We start from the raw sequence: 19,315 nt of genomic DNA, 5'->3' as shown, positions 1-19,315 counted from the left end.
GTGGCATGCGTCAGATGGGCTAACATGGCCTGCTCCAGTAGCTCCAGTAGGTCTCCAGAGAGGAGGACTGAATGAGATTGTTCTCAGGGAGGAGCGGCTCTGTGCGGATCTCAGCTCTGCTCCTGCTGGAGGGAATGCGGAAACAACCCTCGGCTGAAGGTCATGATTCATCAAAAACCCTTTTACGATCAACATCATTCTGCATCAGCAGAAATGAGATATGAGCCTTATACTTAGAGTATTTGCACTTTTAAAAATACAGTTGTCACAATTTTTTTATTTGCTTTCCCCTAAACAATTGTTGACAAAACCTTGTTTTGGACAATAAGAAGTATATAAAAAGGCTATTCTTCAACAAGTAATGAATATAATTAAGCTAAAGTTGGTTTTAAATGTTTAAACTAATCTTTTGCACTTTGATGTGATATTTTGATGATTTTAAACTGTAAATCCATTTATATGACATTGAATGTACCAAACCAAGCGTCATGTGACTCTTCTTATGGGATAGTTCTGTCATTTCATATGACCTGTATATTCTCAGGGTTTTTATGAGAATATGACGGGGATGAAGGGGGGGTGAGGTTCATAAGTTCATGGCAGATTTAACTGGAGCATTCCACACAGTCTTTACATTTCCATTCAATCCTAGTTTCCTCCACCTCTCTCTCTCTCTCTCTCTCTCTCTCTCTCTCTCTCTCTCTTGGTCTGTGTTCAGCTAAATACATCAGGAATATGATCATAATATTCATCTCAAATATTAAATACCCACTGTCATGTCAATATTGGCTCATTTTATTTATAACCTCATGTGAACAGAAAGTAAAACCGAAACAGCACCAGGAAAAGGTCATTCTTCACCCAAGTGACATGCAGATTTGATTTAGATTTTCAAGAATTTAAACTGAAAAGTCAGTCATTAAACAAGTCATTGGAACTGTCAATTCTGTCATCTGAAAAACAAGAAAAACATTTTTCTCAAGGGTCTGTAGTGTAAATGAGTGGAATCAAGTTCATGATTCATTAAAGGTTTCACCCGTCATCATATGTAATTACTTTGAGAGAAAGAGAGAGCAAAAGCTCAGTATTGTTAAAGATTAATTGCAGGTGTCAGTGTTGTTTGAAGTGTTGAACATTAAGTGTCCATCTGAACACATGTTTCTGTTGATGGGTTTAGAATGATTATATTTATAATTAATAATCTGGTTATGTTCAGGACTTGAATTCTCAGCGTATAGCTCGTGTTTATTATTTTGGTTATATATAAAAGATCAGGAGAGACATTATTATACATCTGTGAAGACATTAATATTACACGTGACAGATCACATATCATGATAAGAAACCGTCTTGGTTACGTATGTAACCTCAGTTCCCTGATGGAGGGAACGAGACGTTGTGTCGAGAACGACAGATGGGGTTCGCCCTTGAGAACCAATCAACTCTGACTACTATAGAAAAGGCCAATGAAATTTGGCGAATGCAATTTGCATGCCGGGCTCCGCCCCCGGAAATCCGGTATAAAAGGAGGCCGGCGTGCAGCATTCACTTACCTTTGTTCTGAAGAGCCTGAGACCTCTCAAACTGCAGCAGAATACGATACGTGTTCGTGGCATAAGGGACACAACGTCTCGTTCCCTCCATCAGGGAACTGAGGTTACATACGTAACCAAGACGTTCCCTTTCTGTCGGTCTCTCGACGTTGTGTCGAGAACGACAGATGGGGTTGCCTATGGAAAACGCCACAACGCTGTATCGCGTCACAATCTCTAGCGAAGCGACGGTAACAAGCCTGGGCGTGTCATCTCGAAGCTTTCGTGAGACTGTAACCTTCCAGTGTGGTGGTCGGGGGGTTCCAGAGCTTTCTTGGAGAAAGATGGGTACAGCCCTGACCGGTAACTTTCACGGACGGGGCCTTAGCTCTCTATAGGCGAGAGGCCGTCCAGATCAGTTTACACCGGGTAAGCGCGACTCTTAATCAGAGAAGCGCTACAGAGGCCACCTCCTACCCGTGGGGAGGAATATGGTGGATATAGGTATGGTCTCGTCCTTGGAGGAGAACGCATGGAACGTGCGGACTGAGTAGTTAGCCGCGAGGTGGAGGCCCACCTGGGGAAGCTCATGGGTTACCAGGAGTGGGAACCATTCTCATGAGGATACATCAGACGGAACAGCCCACGGAGGGGGTGTTACAGACGTCCGGTAGCACTAGGTCCGGTTAGAGCTATCTGTGATAGCTCACATGGTATCCCGGCCTAAGGGGGAAGGCTGCTCTGCCCAGCCAGCCCCCAGGGGGTGCTTGTTTGGTGATGGATGGAATGCCTATTCTTAACCAGTGTCTGGGTAAGAAGGGAGGCTGGTGAGGTACCAGTTTCTTAGCGATGTGTTCGGGTAAGAAGAAAAGGTAAATAGCACACTGACCCAACCTGTTAGAGGGTGGAAAGGTGCTTTCGCAGGCATACGCCCCCCCGGATGCCAGTCCTACATGTCGCCACGCAGGACGTGGGCTGACACCGGGTTTACGCGAAGGTTGTTAACCCTTGCGAAGGTGTTTGGGCATAGCCCAACCCGCAGCTCTACAGATGTCTGCTAGAGAGGCGCTTCTGCCAGTGTCCAGGAGGTGGCTAAAATCCGTGTGGAGTGAGCCCTCACTGCCAATGGGCATGGGAGATTCTGAGATCGGAATGCCGTCGTAACGGCGTCCACGACCCAGTGCGCCAGCCTCTGTTTGGAGACAGCCTTCCCCTTCTGCTGTCCTCCAACAGACACGGAGCTGGTCAGAGCTTCAGAGCTCTGCGTGCGGTCCAGTACGTACTGGACACAACACTAACCGGGTTGGGTCTTCCTCCCCTATGGGGAGCGCCTGCAAGTTCACCACTTGGCCCCGGAGGGAGTAGTGGGAACTTCTTGGGCACGCACCCGGGCCTGGGTCTCAAGATAACGTGAGAGTTTCCGGGGCCGAGTTTAAGGCAATCCAGGGACACGGAGGATGCTCGGTGGTCCCCTACCCTCTTGAAGGAAGTGAGCGCCGTCAGGAGGGCCGTCTTACTCTATGAGGAAGATCGGAACCTCCGAGGGGCTCTTTGGGGGGCCCTGAGGCTCCCCAGGACCACTTAGGGTCCCAAGAGGGTATGGAGCGGAGATGAGGCGGATTCCGCCCTCTCGCTGCTTAGGAACCTGGTGACCAGGTCGTGTTGCCCTAGAAACTTTCCACCGACTGAGTCGTGATGAGTGGCAATAGCGACTACATACACTTTCAGTGTGGAAGGGAGATGTTAGTCTCCAGTCTCGTGAGGAGGGGAACACAATCCTGATCAAGCACCTCAGTGGGTCTTTCTCGTTGAGAAAGACACCAGGACGAGAAGAGGCACCGTCTAGAGGCGTGTAACCGCCTAGTAGATGGGGCCCTAGCCTGGGTGATGGTCTCAGCCGTATAGGGGGAGTAGCCATCTTAGGATCTTCTCGTCCCGTCTAGAGACCAGACATGGGTGTTCCAGAGGTCTGATCTGGGATGCCAGAACGTGTCCTTCCCCTGAGAGAGCAGGTCCTCTGTCAGGGGAATGGTTCAGGGGGAGTCGCTGTCCAGAGCATCGGCTCTGAGGCCAAGTGCGGTTAGGTGTGGTGTAACCAATAACACTTGGTGCTCCTGCTCCCTGACCTTGCACAGAGTCTGTACAAGAAGGCTCCTGGGGGGGGGAAGGTGTGCTTCCGCCCATCCCGCGGCCAGCTGTGCGCAAGGATATCCGTGCCGAGGGCAGGGACTATCAAGCGGGCAAATGGTGGTGTTATGGGAGGTGAACAGGTTTTACCTGGGCCTACCCGAACAGCCTCCAAATGAGCTGGACTGCACGGGGGTGGAGTCGCCACTCTCCACGAGGCATAAACTGGCGAGAAAGCACGTCGGCTGTCTAGTTCAGTTTGCCCGGGGTGTGTGGCCTGCAGGGAACGAGTCACCTGTTGACTCCACCGGAGGAGGCGTCGAGCAAGTTGTGTTTAGCTGCTGTGTGCGAACGCCACCCTGACGATCTGTATTCGCTACAGCTATAGTGCTGTCCTCGGAACAGCACGTGCATGTCTCGCCCGAGAGGCCGTAGCCTGCTCAGTGCAAGTAGCATAGCCCACAACTCTTGGCAATTGATATGCCAGCGCAGGCGGGGGTTCGTCCAACACCCCACCTGCGTGCTCGTTGCACACTACACCGCACCCCTGCAGGGAGACTTCAGTCGTCACCACGACCTGCCTCATAACCTGCTCAAAGGGACCTGAGTCCGTCGAAAAAGTCATAAAGACTAGGGGTTATGGTGCGTCGGCAGCAGGGCGGCATCACCATGCGCCTGCTGCTGGTGTGCCACGCTCTCCTCGGAACTCGACTCTGAAACCAGTGTTGGAGCGGTGTCATGTGCATCAACTCGAGGGGTATTAACCCGCGAGGACGCCATGTGTCTCAGGAGCCTCTGAATTGTTTCAGGGGGACCGCTGTCTGCCTAAAATGTTCATTTCAGACAGTTCAACACTGGTTGGGCACAACTGCGGACAGGTGTGCCGACATGGTGACAGAGCTGAGTTCCATACCGAGAAAGAGGATGCTCTGCACTGGGGAGAGCTTGCCCCTCTCTTGGTTGACCTGGAGTCCCAATCGACCTAGGTGCCGGAGCACCAGGTCCCTTTGTGTACATAACAGATCTCGCGAGTGTGCCAAGATAGGCCAGTCGCTGAGATAGTTTAGTACCCGCTCGCCTTCCTCCTCTCAGGGAGAAAGGGCGGTCAGGGACAGACCGAAAGGGAGGACTCTGTACTGATATGCCCGCCTCTCGCACGCGAACCGTGGGAACGGCCGGTGTCGAGGAGGATCGAGACATGAAAGTAAGCGTCCTTCAGGTCAATTGCCACGAACCAATCCTGACACCTCATAGATGTCAGGACGCGCCTCTGTGTGAGCACCCTGAATGGCAGCTTGTGAAGGTGCTCTGTTCAGGGTACGCAGCCTTTGGGGGCAACCCGCCGTCTTTCTTGGGAACGATGAAGTGCGGGTGGTGACCCACTGAACATCTTGGTTTTGAGGGACGAACTCGATGCCTGTTTTGCCAGAAGGGTGGTGACCTCTACCCGAAGTACGGAGGCGTCCCTGCCTCTGACAGAGGGAGAGATGATGCCCCGAAACTTGGGTGAGTCTCTGGCGAACTGGATCGAGTAACCAAGACGGACCGCCCTCATTAGCCAGCGAGACAGTGTGGGCAGCTCTCGAGCTCCCAGGGACTGTGACAGGGTGACCAAGGGGACGGTCTGCTTCATCATTCCCACGGGGGGTGGTTCGTCGGCTGGCGGAGCTAACCATGTCGCGGGGAGTCCCCGGAGGGAAGGTTTTTGCTCCGCTTGCTTACCTGCCTGGCGGGACAACGGCACGCACTGTCGGTTTGAGAGTGGTGACGGCTGTCGTATGTGTACGACCTCACGCCTCGCCAGGGTGTGAGGTCGGTTCGCCGAGCACAGTCCAGTGGAGTGTGCGATCGGCTGCAAGTAAACCCGGGGAGAACAGAAAACTCAGTGAGTAAGTGGGCGCCAAGCCCTAACAAGGGCCCGGCTTTGGTGACGAGGCAGGAGTCGTCCCGTACCGACCGATCAGAGCCGTGGCTGTGAAGGTTCGGGCCCGATGTTGTTCTCCCTGGGGTCTTCCCGTCAGTGTCCCTTCTCGCGAGGAGGTTGCTGACGGGGTGGAGGTTTCCCCCTCGACCTCTGCTTCCGGGGTGCCGCCTGTGGGGGCACAGGAACCGGAGCCGATGTCGAAAGGGTCCTGGGTTGCAGGGAAGCAGACGTCACGTGAGATCTCGGAGGCCTGTAGGCGGCCGAGTCGCGGCGTGAAAAAAATGTGGTTAATTGCCACTGTCTGCTTCGCCGTCAAAAAACTGCTGAGCGCAGTCCTCGACGGTGTTACCAACAACCCACCCTGCGAGATGAGTGCATCAAGAAAGCGGACTTCCTTGCTGTCACTCTTCTGCACAAGGTATAGCCGGGGGTGTCTCTCCTGGACCACTACCGTGGACATCGTCCGACCCAGGGCCCGTGCCGCCGCCTTAGTCGCCCGTAGAGCGCTGTCAGCGGTGGCACGGAGATCCTGCATTATACCCGGGTCGGCCTTACCCTCGAGGAGCCCTCTCAACGCCCTGGCCTGGCGGACCTGCAGGATGGCCAAGGCATAGAGAGAGGAGGCAGCCTGGCCCGCAACATCGCAAGCTTTCGACACCAGTGATGCCGAAGTCTTACGTGCTTTGGACGGTAGGAGTGGTCGATCCCCCCCCAGGTGGTAGCCGTCCGCGGCACAGGTGCACCGCAGGCGGACGTTCCACCCGGGGGATCTCGACGCAGTCCTTGGCTGCCTCACCATCGAGGGAAGTAAGGGAGCCGGAGCTGGTTTCACTGGAACGGTCCGTGAGTGGAGCGTTCCAAGTTTTACACAGCTCCTCATGCACCTCCGGGAAAAACATGGCACCCGGGGTGGGCGCGGTTTGCACCGCGCACCGACCTCGGGAACCACGCATCCCCGGGTTAGCACGGATGACATCACTTCTGCTTCCTCCTGAACTCGACCGCTGGGGGTGGAGTTTGGATTCGGCAGAGTCGGATGCCAGTCTCCCTCCGATGCTGCGAGCGACATCTCATCTACGTCACACATCGTTTCCGAGTGTGTGCGTGAGGATCCGGACGGTATGCCACCGCCGGTTGGGGAACGTTCAGAAGAGCGAATCGGGGTGCGATCGGCCCGTGAGCACTTGGCTGGCGGGTTTACGTTCGCAGAGTTCCCCGTATCACTAACGCTGCTAACGTGGGTGGTCATCGGGGCCGTAGCCACAGATGTCACAGCCCGGGTAGCAGACGAAATGGTGGCTGGTTCCCGTAGGAAGACAGCCACCCGTGACCGCAACTTCTGAATGACAATCTGCCCGCAGTGCAGGCAGATGTGTCAACGAACGCTGCTTCAGTGTGCTGGACGCCCAGACACCTAATGCAGCGATCGTGTCCATCCCCCTCCTCGATGAGGGTGCCGCACCCAAGAGAACAGCGGGACATGCCGCGCTGGAGAATGCTCAGTCAGTCCTGAAAAGGACTTTTAGAAAAAATCTCTAACACCTCCGGAACCGCCGAGACGCCCAGGGGAAGGTCGCTGCAGGAAGGGACGATCCGCTGTAACACGTCGTAGCACCAGCGTGTAGTTGTAGAGGATTGAATCCTGAGTTGTACTCATGAGCGATGGCTCTGAAGAACAAAAGGTAAGTGAATGCTGCACGCCGGCCTCCTTTTATACCGGATTTCCGGGGGCGGAGCCCGGCATGCAAATTGCATTCGCCAAATTTCATTGGCCTTTTCTATAGTAGTCAGAGTTGATTGGTTCTCAAGGGCGAACCCCATCTGTCGTTCTCGACACAACGTCGAGAGACCGACAGAAAGGGAACTTCATATTACTTCATTTTCATAGTTTAATTAAACTTTTTTTATCAATAATGAAACCTATAACATATCTTAATCCAAATAATATATCTGTATATTATATATTTCTGTTCAACCACAGTGTTGTTGTGATATTACTTTAACAATAAAAGTTGTGATCCAGCTAATCTAAAATGAAGACTTGTGTAACCGAAAGTGTTGTAAATGTCTATTGTGTTGTAGGTTATATGAGTGTCTTCATGATGTTACATTTGAATGTCCAGCTTTATTAATGCACAGCGTCTCTGAGTCAAACATCTGGTGTTTCTTCATCTGGTGATCAGTGTTTGTGTTCAGAAAGGGTCCACACACATAAACAATACCAAGATTGAATGAGTTTTTCTAACGCTGCTGAGAGGATGACGTTTAATTCACAGCTGTTCTGTTTATTCTGGTCTGAAAGACGTCAACCAGTTGTTTTTTCTTTTCAGCGGATTAAAACCTGTGAGCACCGTGACTCAATTTGTCAGAACAACAACAAGCGTCCTGATGATTCACGTGAAGATGGCACGGTGAACAGCTTCATTTCAACATACGTGCAGTCGAGAGGCCGCGAAAGCAAAACAAGAAAGATAGAGGTTTCTTCTGAATTGACGTGGTCCTCCAACGTCCGAAAGCAATACTTCTAAGAGTCACGTGGTCCTCTGATTCAGCAAACTGAGTACTAACAAGATAAATGTGTCAACAACAAAGAAGAAATGTGCCTGTCTACAGTAAATCAGTCGGCCACGACATCTTTACTAGTCCATATACTCAAGCTGAATGGCAATGATGTGCACCAGCGGGTTCTGCTTCGGCCTTTTTTTGACTTAAAGATTATTGAATGAAGGATTCATTTGTCAAGTCTTGAGCAAAGAGAAAGTGGCAGCGCAGTTTAACTGAAGGCTTTTTATAATGATTGAATTAGTTCTGTTTGCTGCTCTTAAATGATCAGGCTGAAAATATTGACCTTGTCTTTCTCGCAGGATTTCCACATTCATTCAAGGTGAGTAAAGCACTTTAAATATTCACAGTTGACATCCATCTAATTGCTGAGTTGAGATCAATGTAGTAACGTTATTCACAGACAGACGGTGAGAGTTGTTGTTCTTGGCCGAGTACCAGCGCCGCATGGCAGACGCTCGCCGCTCTCGCTTTCTCCCGTGATTGTGCTCTTATTTCTGTGCGTCTGACAGGAAATGACTTCTAGCGTCCTGGATGTGATGGACGTTCAAACGCCTGGAACATTTGACAAACAATCGATGGAAACGTTTCTGCTGACGCTCAAATGACAATCAGTGAATTGTTTATGTGATTTAATAGTGAAAGGAAAGAAACTAGCAATCAGCTGCTTGATCTCTGGCGTCTTCAACAGGGCTCGTCTCTTTCTAGTGCACACACTGTATGTAAAGTGAATGAATTTGTCATGTTATCAGGAGAAGAACTACGGCTGCCGGCTGGACACACAGTAAGACTATCGGCTTCTTAAATACGTTTGTTCATTAATTAATTTTCTGCTCACTTCAGCGGACTTTGACCTTTCAACAGATGCCAGGAGACTGAGTACAGCGTTTCCCATGCACTCGTCCTGTGGCCCTTCCTCCATCCTAGCTAATAGAGTTAATGTCGGCCCGGTGGCCATCAGAAAACTGAATTGGGAGGGGTTTTTTTTCATGCCCACCGCTCCTCCCTACCAAGAGCAAACATAAAGCACAGCCTGCTTGCCGAATCGCCGCAGCTACCGCAGACAATCTAATTGGTATTGACATCCTTGTCTCGCAGGAAATTTGACATCTAAGGGCAAACAATTCTATTTAGTTGCCTGAATACTTTCAATGGGGGACCGGAGCAATTCGACAGCGTGCCGGTTGGCTGCCCACATGCTCTTGTGCAGCAATCGATCCTAATCTGATTCTGAACAAGGAGCAGAAAAATGAAAATAAAATCAAAAGCACCGTTAGGGCAAAATAGTAACAAGGGAGAACAATCGTGGTGGTGGACACAGCAGTAATGTGCTTCTCTCTCTCTCTCTCAGACCTCCGTGAAGGTGCGCGTGTCTGAAAGAAATGTGCTGCCCCAGCTAAAAGAAGAAGAGACTCATTCTGTGAGAGCGACTCGCCTGATTTCATTACGCTCACTCCCCGGAGAACACATGTCGTTTTTTCTGAGAGTGGACCATCCAGGAGAGGCTCACAATGAAGGTCCGTCATAGAAGAGAGTGCATGCGTGATAGATCAGAAAATTGAAGTGGCCCTCGCAAATTTACTTTCAGTCGGAGGGCGTTTCCTTTTGTGTGCGTTTTGGGAATTGAGGCAGAGGCGATAGCATAGTTACATTCATTTTCATGTTCAAATAGTTTCCTTCTTTTCACCCTATACAGTCTCAAAAATACCGGGCGTTCGGTCAAAAGGGACAAACTCAGAAAATGGCTCAACAATGGATTAGAACAACCAAACATTAAGGGGCGGTTTCCCGGACAGGGTTTAAGCCAAGTCTCAGACTTACTTAAATGTTAGAGATGCCTTTATCGAAAACAACTTGCACTGAAATATCGTAAAATATATCACTGCAATTGTTTTGTCTCAAGATGGACACAGTAATGTTTTTTTGTAAAGTATGCTGATTAGGCCTAGTCCTTGCTTAAGATAATCATTGTCAGGGAAACCGCCCCTATGGGTAAAAAAAACATTTTTGGTTGATTTACAAGCCAATGGCTGGCTTTGAGCTTGGTTTAAATAACTCCACATTTTTAGAGCCTATGCTACACACAGTAGCTTGGGTAGTCTTTCAACTCTCAGTTGTCATGGCTTTAGTTTACCCCCCTCTCTCAGGTCACCCTCCAATCACTGTAACATTGAAAAATAACCTTTGCCACAAACAAAGTTGACTGATACATTAGCCCGGTTTGAGGCGAATGTTGAAACACAATGGCAGAAGTAGGCGTGGCTACACAATGTGAATCAGCCATTTGTAGGAAAAAACTGTGTTACCTTCAAAACATTCCTTGTTTCCAGACGGTTTGGACACAACCAGTGCCTCTCTAATGGAAGACAAGGGATTGTCCTTTTTTAATGATTTATTTTGTAACGGTGTTTGCTGCGCCTAATGGAACTGACATGTTTAATGAAATGATTTGTACATACGTCAGGATCATTTAGTTTTTGGTTTCATAACAACTAAATAGTCTGGTAGGATTTCTGAGAGATTCCGTGTTCAAGCGAGCCGCTGCATGAGAAGCAGAATGACATCGCCAGCTATTACCAAACCATCATGAAACAACAGGAAGACTTTAAAAGCATTTCTGACTTTCCTGCGCTGAGATCTCGATGGCTGTACCTGATAGAGGCTTCCTTTCTTCAACTACCTGAGGTAATGTTGTGTGCCACTGATACAGGCTGATTTACACCGTTTGAAATGCAGGCCTACTGTCTCCCAGAGCGGGGTATAAACAGGTCAGCTGGTCTCGTGTTGATCATTCGTGCAGATAGACGTCCATAAACGTCTGTCTTGTGGCCCATGGCTGTGTCTGCTCGGAGACTGATGTTATCACTGTCCATGGATGAGGAGACATTCCTCCTGTTGGCTATTGACTGAATGAGAGGCCTGTTCCTCATTCTCACTGCTTAGCATGCTAATGAGACGTCTGGTCAGCACACAGAGACACCAGCACAAAATTGGAGAAACCTAATGGATTTCAGCACAGTGGACAAGACGGTTTAATAGAAAACAGTTTATTAGCCTCTGCTAAGGAATATAAAACAACAGCAATCTGTCAGTCACGTTTCTCAACATGAGAGGTTTTTGCAAAGGTCATGTGATGCTTGTGAGTGAGATTTTCCCAGTCTTACCATCTTACTTCTTTTATCTTAAAGCATAACATGAAAAGAGACATCACAACAAAAAAGTGTCCAGTGTCCAAGTTCTGTTCTCCAAATAACCGGCGACATCTAATCTGATATTTTATCCAGCAGTATTCTGATTTTGTCAATAAATGTAAATTCTGTGGAGAATTGTTTAGTCGTAGTGATGCGTTGGTAACGGCTAGTTTTCTTCCTATATGGAAAGAAGCACTGGTCCTGAGGTCACTCATTTTTGAGTCTTAAATAAATAAACATATTAAAAGGAAGATATGATTATTCTTATGTTCCCCAAGAGGACAAAAAGAGGCTGTAATGTTTGGCACGTCGCTCATTTACTGACGGCTGAAGAAATAAAACACAGCTAAAGATTTCCTCGAAATCCTCGACATTCAGTCAGAGTCAGTGTTTAAGACATGACTTTTGTTACATGATCTCCCCTGCTATAGGCGAGACCCAAAAGTCACGTTATGTGCCGTTTTTGAAATATGATGTCTTAAAAATTAATGAAATATGCTGTATGCTTAACACAGCTGTCTTGAGCTCACTGAACCATCTGGATGGTGTGTCCATTGAGAAGATGATAATGCACTTCATGACCAGAAGAGGATGAAACCTTTGACCTTCACGGCCCTTTGACCTCTCCAGCCAATATTCACTGGTGTTCCTATAACTAGCATATGCCTGCTAGTCCCATGCGTTAAGAGAAATTTAGAACCGGAGCTCTGTCGATAAGGCCTCAAGCATCTTTATTCTTGTCCCAGTAGACTACCAAGCTTGGGTTACTTTTCTCATAGATTGTGAAGATATATTTGATCCCTTAACCCGAATAAACAGCACGTTTTCAGTGAGCTGAAGGTATTTTTGCTCAGGATTATGTCGGCCTTTTGTCTGCCGTTGTAAAGCATGTCATCTAACAAAGAGAAGTTGTCAGTCGTGGCACTGTGTAAAATCTGTTAGCAGAGAGGTATATGAAGCGGCGTACAGTAATGAAGACTTGTGACAGTGACGTGTACATTCACAGATTGGGTTACACACTGCAGGTTTAGGAGTGTAAGGCGAGTGGATGTTTTGTTCCCTCAGTGTGTTCTCATCAAATCTCTGGTTCTGTGGAGGAACATTGATTGCGTGGAGGAACACTGATGAGTTCTTATTCAGTCCTTCTGAAAGAAGAAGCCTGGAAAATATTTGTAGTAATTTGTTTTTAAATGGTAGACGTAACGAGCAAGTGAGCCGGGAGGGATCACTCGAGGCCGATGATGGAGGGATAATGAGTGTCAGCTGCGGGTTGCACCGGTCTCGCATCTCTTACAGAGGAGATCGGAAGCATTAAAGGACGAGCGACAGGAGTATACGACGAGAGAGGACCAGTCCTGGATTTTGTTATGTTTAATTATGTTTGTGTAGCCCGCACTCCACCGTGAGCTGGCTGTCGGTCCTTTTACTTTCCTTTTGTTGTTTGTTTATTTTATTAAAAGTTTGGGTTTAATGTTCGCCGGTTCCAGCCTCCTTCTTCCCATTCCTTGAACTTGTTACAGTAGAATTTTCTGGTAACTATCTACATGATTGACCGAATAAATATGTGACCCTGAACAACAAAACTAGTCTTAAGGGTCAATTTTGAGATTGATACATCATGTGAAAGCTGAATAAATCAGCTCTCTATTGATGTATGGTTTGTTAGGTGAGGACGATATTTGGCCTTTGAAGTTGTTAATCAGAGACGCAGTAGCAGGCCGTGGCTGAGAAGAATCAGGTTAGTTTTAACACTCTCTATTGGCTTACCGCTGTAATGAGACTAGATGTTGTTTGTTCTTTATTTAACCCAAATTAACCCAAAGCTGTAGTTCTAAACTTTACAAAGATACCAATCTTAAGTGGGTCATTCCTAAAGAGCGGGCAGCAGCGAGCGAAGTGTTTTTGGACTTACAAAAAAAAGTTTGATATATTTAATGTAGGAAATGGACAAAATATCTTTGTGCAACATTGTCCTTAATATCCTAATGATTGTTTGATTCATACAATGTACTGTTGGCTTTTGCCACAGATATTCCTGCTCTACTGAAGTCTGGTTTTGTGCTCCAGGGTTTACATGTGGTGTTATGTACTGTATGTACGAATGGCCTTCCTGATTGTATCATGTGTGGTCAACATTCCAATCAACTCACAGATTTGAGGTCAAACTTTGCATTGAATGTGCCAGTGTTATGTGCTTCTAAAGCTTTATTATAACATCGACCCAACTTGGCAAAATCAGTTTGTAAAAGAATGTACAACACATGCACATTTCATAATGATTATAATACTGTCTCCTGTAACCTAAACCAAATCACACAAACCTTTCTGCTTTTTGACATTTTCATTTAAACATCATTTAGTTCAATTCAAAAGTTGTTTTCATTCAAATACGTCCCCACAAGGTCAAACATGACTGCTGTTAAGATCTTTGTTGGGACATTTAGTGTACAAAACAAACTCTGTTGGATTAACATTAAAAAATGATGTACATCGGTTGCAGATAATTCACTTATGTTTACTCAGTAGAATTTGACTGAAGTATGTTAAACAAACATGATTTTTATATGTTAACGTTTCATATTTTCATTTAACGTTCTCAACATAAGAGTTTTTAGTTCATGTGACATAAGATTTTGATTTGTTTCTAACATGAAATTTAGCTAAATAAGCTTAACAGAAATTCAAATTCAAAAATATAACCACCCACTAGCCACCCACTAACCCCCAACGTTTTTCTAAACAGTGGTTACCACAAAACTTTAAAATATACCACACTCCCCTAATTCTCAAAGACAAAAAGTTTTCTCTTTACTGAAAAACACATAAAACAACACTTAATTAAGAAAATAACTCTCAAAATGCAGTCTAACGCAAAGCATACTGGGAAATATAAATCCTCTGGCTAGTTGTAACAATTATATGTTAACACACCACAAATAATTTATTTAGTGCCAACATGAATGGATTAAGTTACATGACTGAACATGAAAAAAACATATTGTGGCAAAATGTATTTAACTTATTTAAATGAATCAAGTTGGACAAGCAGCAAAAATCCTTTTTTCAGTGTGTAGAATTGACCAAAACACACATGCACACAAATCATTTGCAAAGCAATTTTCATTGGTCAATCACACAGATAGTCCCTCCCCAAACTAACCACCATTGGTTGATGTAGGAGGTAACCCGGACTGCAGGAATCTGATTGTGGACAGAAAACTTCTGCTGTGAAAGTTCTTACAACACAACCATGTTTCAAGAATTTTACTCCAGTGGCCATTGACCTTCTGACATTAGATTCCCGACCTTTGACCTTTGATACTGACCTTTTCACTTGGCCTCTCCATTCCAGATCCCGCATCAACAGCGACTACCAGTCAGGAACCTGCTTGGGGAAATGAAACAGTAGGGAATGTGTCTCGGGAGACCTCTTGAGAGCCACAGACAACGGCCTGGCGTAGTCCCTGCATGTGAATGACTCTTGAGTGGGTCTGGTAAACCAATCTCCCTAATTATCTATTGAAAGAACATTCTCCTTCCTTTCAGAATCATTACCCTCAGTTCAATCGCTGAAAAGTAACATACAGGAGCAAAACAGCAGCCAGGGAAAAAAACACTCCAAAGGTAGTGTTCTGGTTTCAACCAAGGTTAATTGCTTGGGAGGGACCAGATGTGAAATATAGATCGGAATAAAGGTGAAGGGGACAGGCATTGAGAACAAATTACAAATAAATGCAAGATCTTACATGCCACTTGTTTTGAAAGGAACGGACGAGGCATCTGTCCAGCTTCTCTAATGAAAGCAACGGCGGCGGCACAAGAGCGCCTCAGATCTTCTCAGACATTCACTGACACTTTGGTTCAGTCAACGTTAAGCAGAACTAAAATTCTGATGCTTTCAAATCATGTGTCCAGCGACTTTGCTTCTGTCTTCAGATCTATGATGAGATCAAGCGAGATGAGCAGAGCGTCAAGTGAGACTGATAACAGGACTTCACACGTGTCCATCAGAGAGCTGCGTGTCCGGTGAATATCTGTGATCAGATACTCTGTGAAGTGTTTCTGAGAGCCATTTAAACGTTTTGACTCTTGTGGTCCTCAAGTGTTTGTTGGAGGTTTGATGCTCCCGATCCTCCACAATCTCTCTGTTTGTGAAGACTGATGTCCAGTATCTCTGCATGTAAGAACATTCTCAAGCCATCGGCTATAAGCCCAACACGGGCCCACTTATGTGCACAACTGAGAAAGAACAGGATACATTTACACCCAACCTCTTTCTCTTTCCAGCGTGATGACCTCAAGTCTGTCCAGGAATGTGCTCTCATGTGCTCTTGTGGACTGGGACCTAGTTCCCCACACAACAGAAGTGTAGACTGGGAGGAGGACAACAAGACCGGAGTGCGCCATTTGCAGGAGGGTTTGGCAAACATGATCAATTTAAAGAATTCAGGACTTCATTCTTCTTTTATATTTCATTGAAGAATAACAACACGCTGGTTTGAAACAACATGATGGTGTGTAAATAATAGATGGATTTTCACACATCTTACTGAACTGTTTGTCAGCAAACGGTAGAAAAGCAACAACACCAATGTGTCCGGTTGTTCTCCAAGCACAGTGTGAATCTGTCACTAGTGCTGGACACTTTGTGTCAGAGTGGAGTTAACTCAAGAGACCTCCCGTCTCCTCGTAGGCCTGGTGCTCACCTGTGCATGAGCAGGGTGTAGATTCCTGACACATCATTTGACACGAGGTCACAGTGGAGAATACTCTCTGTTTCTACTTTCATCACGACATAATGAGTAGTCTCCTAACTGTTTATATGAAGTGTGTTGTTTATGAGGAAGATATGACATCATCCTGGATGATGACACGGTCACATACAGTATGTGTAAAAACATCATGTAAAGACAAACTCGAGCGGTTACTCAGTCATCACACTGAACTGATGGGATTCAAGTGACACTGTTGCATGCACAAGTACCTTCTTATTAGGTTATCTTGATACATGGTCTTCTCATAAAACATCTACATGCATACAAGCGCCGCTTTATGAAAATGATTTACATTTCATTCAATTCATTCCTCTTTCCATTCAGAAACTCCTTGTGGCATTTATTTATGACACTGATTTATAGAAGTAAATCAAGTCAATTGATGTTAATGTTTGGAAAATTATTCATGTTTTGTAAAATAATGTAATAGATTTTTCGGCAAATAACTATTTGTGTCGTGGATCACGTGGAAGAGAACCTAATTATAGGCAGCGTTGAAGGGGTTAACAAAAATACTTTAATAATAAAATACGAAAACCCACGATGTGGAATAGAAGACACGATTTCAATGAAAACCCAGGAAAATAAACTGACAAGACACTTGACTAAACCACAATGAACTATAATACCAATGAACAATAACACTATATATGAGTGACTTGACTTGACTTGGGGAAATATAACAGATAACAATGAGACACCGTCATCAGGACATGGATCAAAACGAGCTCGCACAGGACAGCAAACAACAGGGCATAATATGGGGAAACTAACAAAGGATAATAACAAGGGACAGGTGTGGGGACGGGCGCCGTATAGGAGGGAAAAGTTAGGACAATTCCAAGGGTGTATGACTGACAGGGGCTCCAAAAATAGTTAAAAACTAATAAAAACGTAGTAAACCATCATCATTCAGTATATATATTTATGTAATAATAAAATGAATGATCTCTTTGTTTTTGGCAGTAAAAGTTAGAAATCCCAATTAACCAAAAAGTAAACATCCATATATTCACCGACCACCCCCCTGAATATGCATAAAATGGTTTGGTCCTGCCTTAGCGCAAATGGCTTGAAATCTCCGTCTATACAAGTTATGGCAAGCTGATTGACACGTAGGATTTGCCGTGTTTGGATGCCGATGTAGATTCGCAAAGCCAACATCAATAGTAATGCAACGTTCGCCTTTGTTCATGCCATTGTGCCGGAATGTTTATATTCAACGTATTTGGTGACGTAACAGTTGGCTCTGAATTGGCTCTCTAGCCTGTGGAAAAGCAACTGGTTCTTAAAGGGCTCGCCGGTCGAACCAACTAGAACTGAGAATAACACTGCCTGTGAACTAGCACCTGGTTCCTGCTGGTGGAAAGGGGGTATCAGTGACGGTGTTTAGTTGCAGTCAGTATATGCGGCAGAACTACAGTGAACACAATGTTGCCTAGTAACGTTAAATCAAAATCTGTTTTTTATATGTGAGTGGTATCTACCTGTTGGCTTAATGTCCATAGTGAAATAAGCTAGCTAGCAACAGACTAGTGTTAGCCTACATTTAATCACAATTTAATCAGTGCAGTGAAAAGTTTAGCAAGATATTCATATTAATATATGTGCAGCTAAGTAAAAAAATCTGTTTAATCTATAAACTGTTTTCATTGTTTTGAGAGGATGATGTGTGTGGGTAATGAAACACTCAGGGAAAGCTGAAGGAGAGAACGAGGGGGCCGGGCCAATGACGAGACCATAGAGAGAGCATGGTAGGTCTAAACAAACAATATCATGTCTCTCTCTAGACTAAACACAAGGGATCTGCCATAAACCTGCCACTAGACTAGAAAACCATGACCAAGGAGGCTTAGCTTCTGGCCAAAGAACTGTAGCTTTCTGTCTCTCTCTATGACTTCTGCATCATGACCACGCTTCCTTTGAATCTTCCTCCACACAGACAGACCTGATGAACATGCTACAGAGAGAGCCCCTCGCATCCTCTCGTCTTTGAACAATAATGTAATTTAACCCCCGGATCACGGCATCGTAACTATGGTGATACGGCTGAGCATGCGAAGCATGTTGTTCTTGGGTCAAGTGTTTGTGTGACGGGATAGCGAACGCCTGGCCATTACAGATCCTCTGATCCGTTATCTAATGCAGGTCAATAAAACTTCTGTCTGACACTCATAAACAAATCAACGCATCAGAGGAGAACCTGGAAAGTCATGAATGCAGGAAGCAGATTTCTCGTTTGACACCTCGGGTTCAGGGCCGTGATCTGGACTCTCCCTGCGGGCTTCAACTAAAAAGCTCTGTTGAAGTAGCGTGTTTGCTAAGAGCCCTGGGTTAAAGCTACATTAGAGAGCTGCTGCGGGTCAACACACACACATACAGTACATGCACTGGGGGAGACAGTGTTAATGTTGCTGGCTTTAGAGAAGCACAAGATGTCTTTACTTACCTCAGATAGAAACCTAAGGGTCTCTCTCTCTCTCTCTCTCTCTCTCTCAAGATTCAAGATTCAAAGGAGCTTAATTGGCATGATTAAAGAAAATTTACATTGCCAAAGCACAAGATTAAATATAAACATGCAGAAATACAGATTAAGATTGTAGTAGAGTAGGCGGGGCGAGATCGTGGTTCGAGTCCGGTGAGTAATTGTGAATTAGTGCCAGCTGTGCGCACACCGGCCTCGAATCACGTAGGAGATAGGGAGCATATAAAAGGAACGAGCGACCGGACCGTCGAAGAGAGAGGACCGGGCCCGAACTTATGTTATGTTTGTATTTATATTTATGTTCATGTTTTGTTCGCCGGCGGTCGTCCGTGAGGGGCCGCCGGCTGTTATATTAATTTATTGAATGTTTAAAATGTCTTCCGGTTCCCGACTCCTTCCTTCCTTTTATGGAGATGTGTTACAAAGATATTTTGTCCTAGCTCAGCGAGTGTGATTGGATAGTCTAAAGGGTTTTGGTAATCATTAATTGTTGACTCCAGAGTGCATAGTTTGTTGTGTGGGTTAGTTTGTTCATGGTTCTTGGTTATTTTACTAAAGAGGTTTGAGAAGTGCTTTATCCATACGTCTCCGTTCTGAATGGGAAGATCTTCATGGTGGGGTTTGTCAAGTGTGTTCCAATGTTCCCAGAAGCGATTTGTTTCTAGAGATTGTTCAATTGCTTTTAACTGGTTTTGTGTATCTTGTTTCTTTTTCTTCCT

The sequence above is a fragment of the Triplophysa dalaica genome, chromosome 4 (genome assembly GCF_015846415.1).
Source record: "Triplophysa dalaica isolate WHDGS20190420 chromosome 4, ASM1584641v1, whole genome shotgun sequence".
Taxonomy (NCBI): domain Eukaryota; kingdom Metazoa; phylum Chordata; class Actinopteri; order Cypriniformes; family Nemacheilidae; genus Triplophysa; species Triplophysa dalaica.
This window is presented reverse-complemented; position numbering follows the sequence as displayed.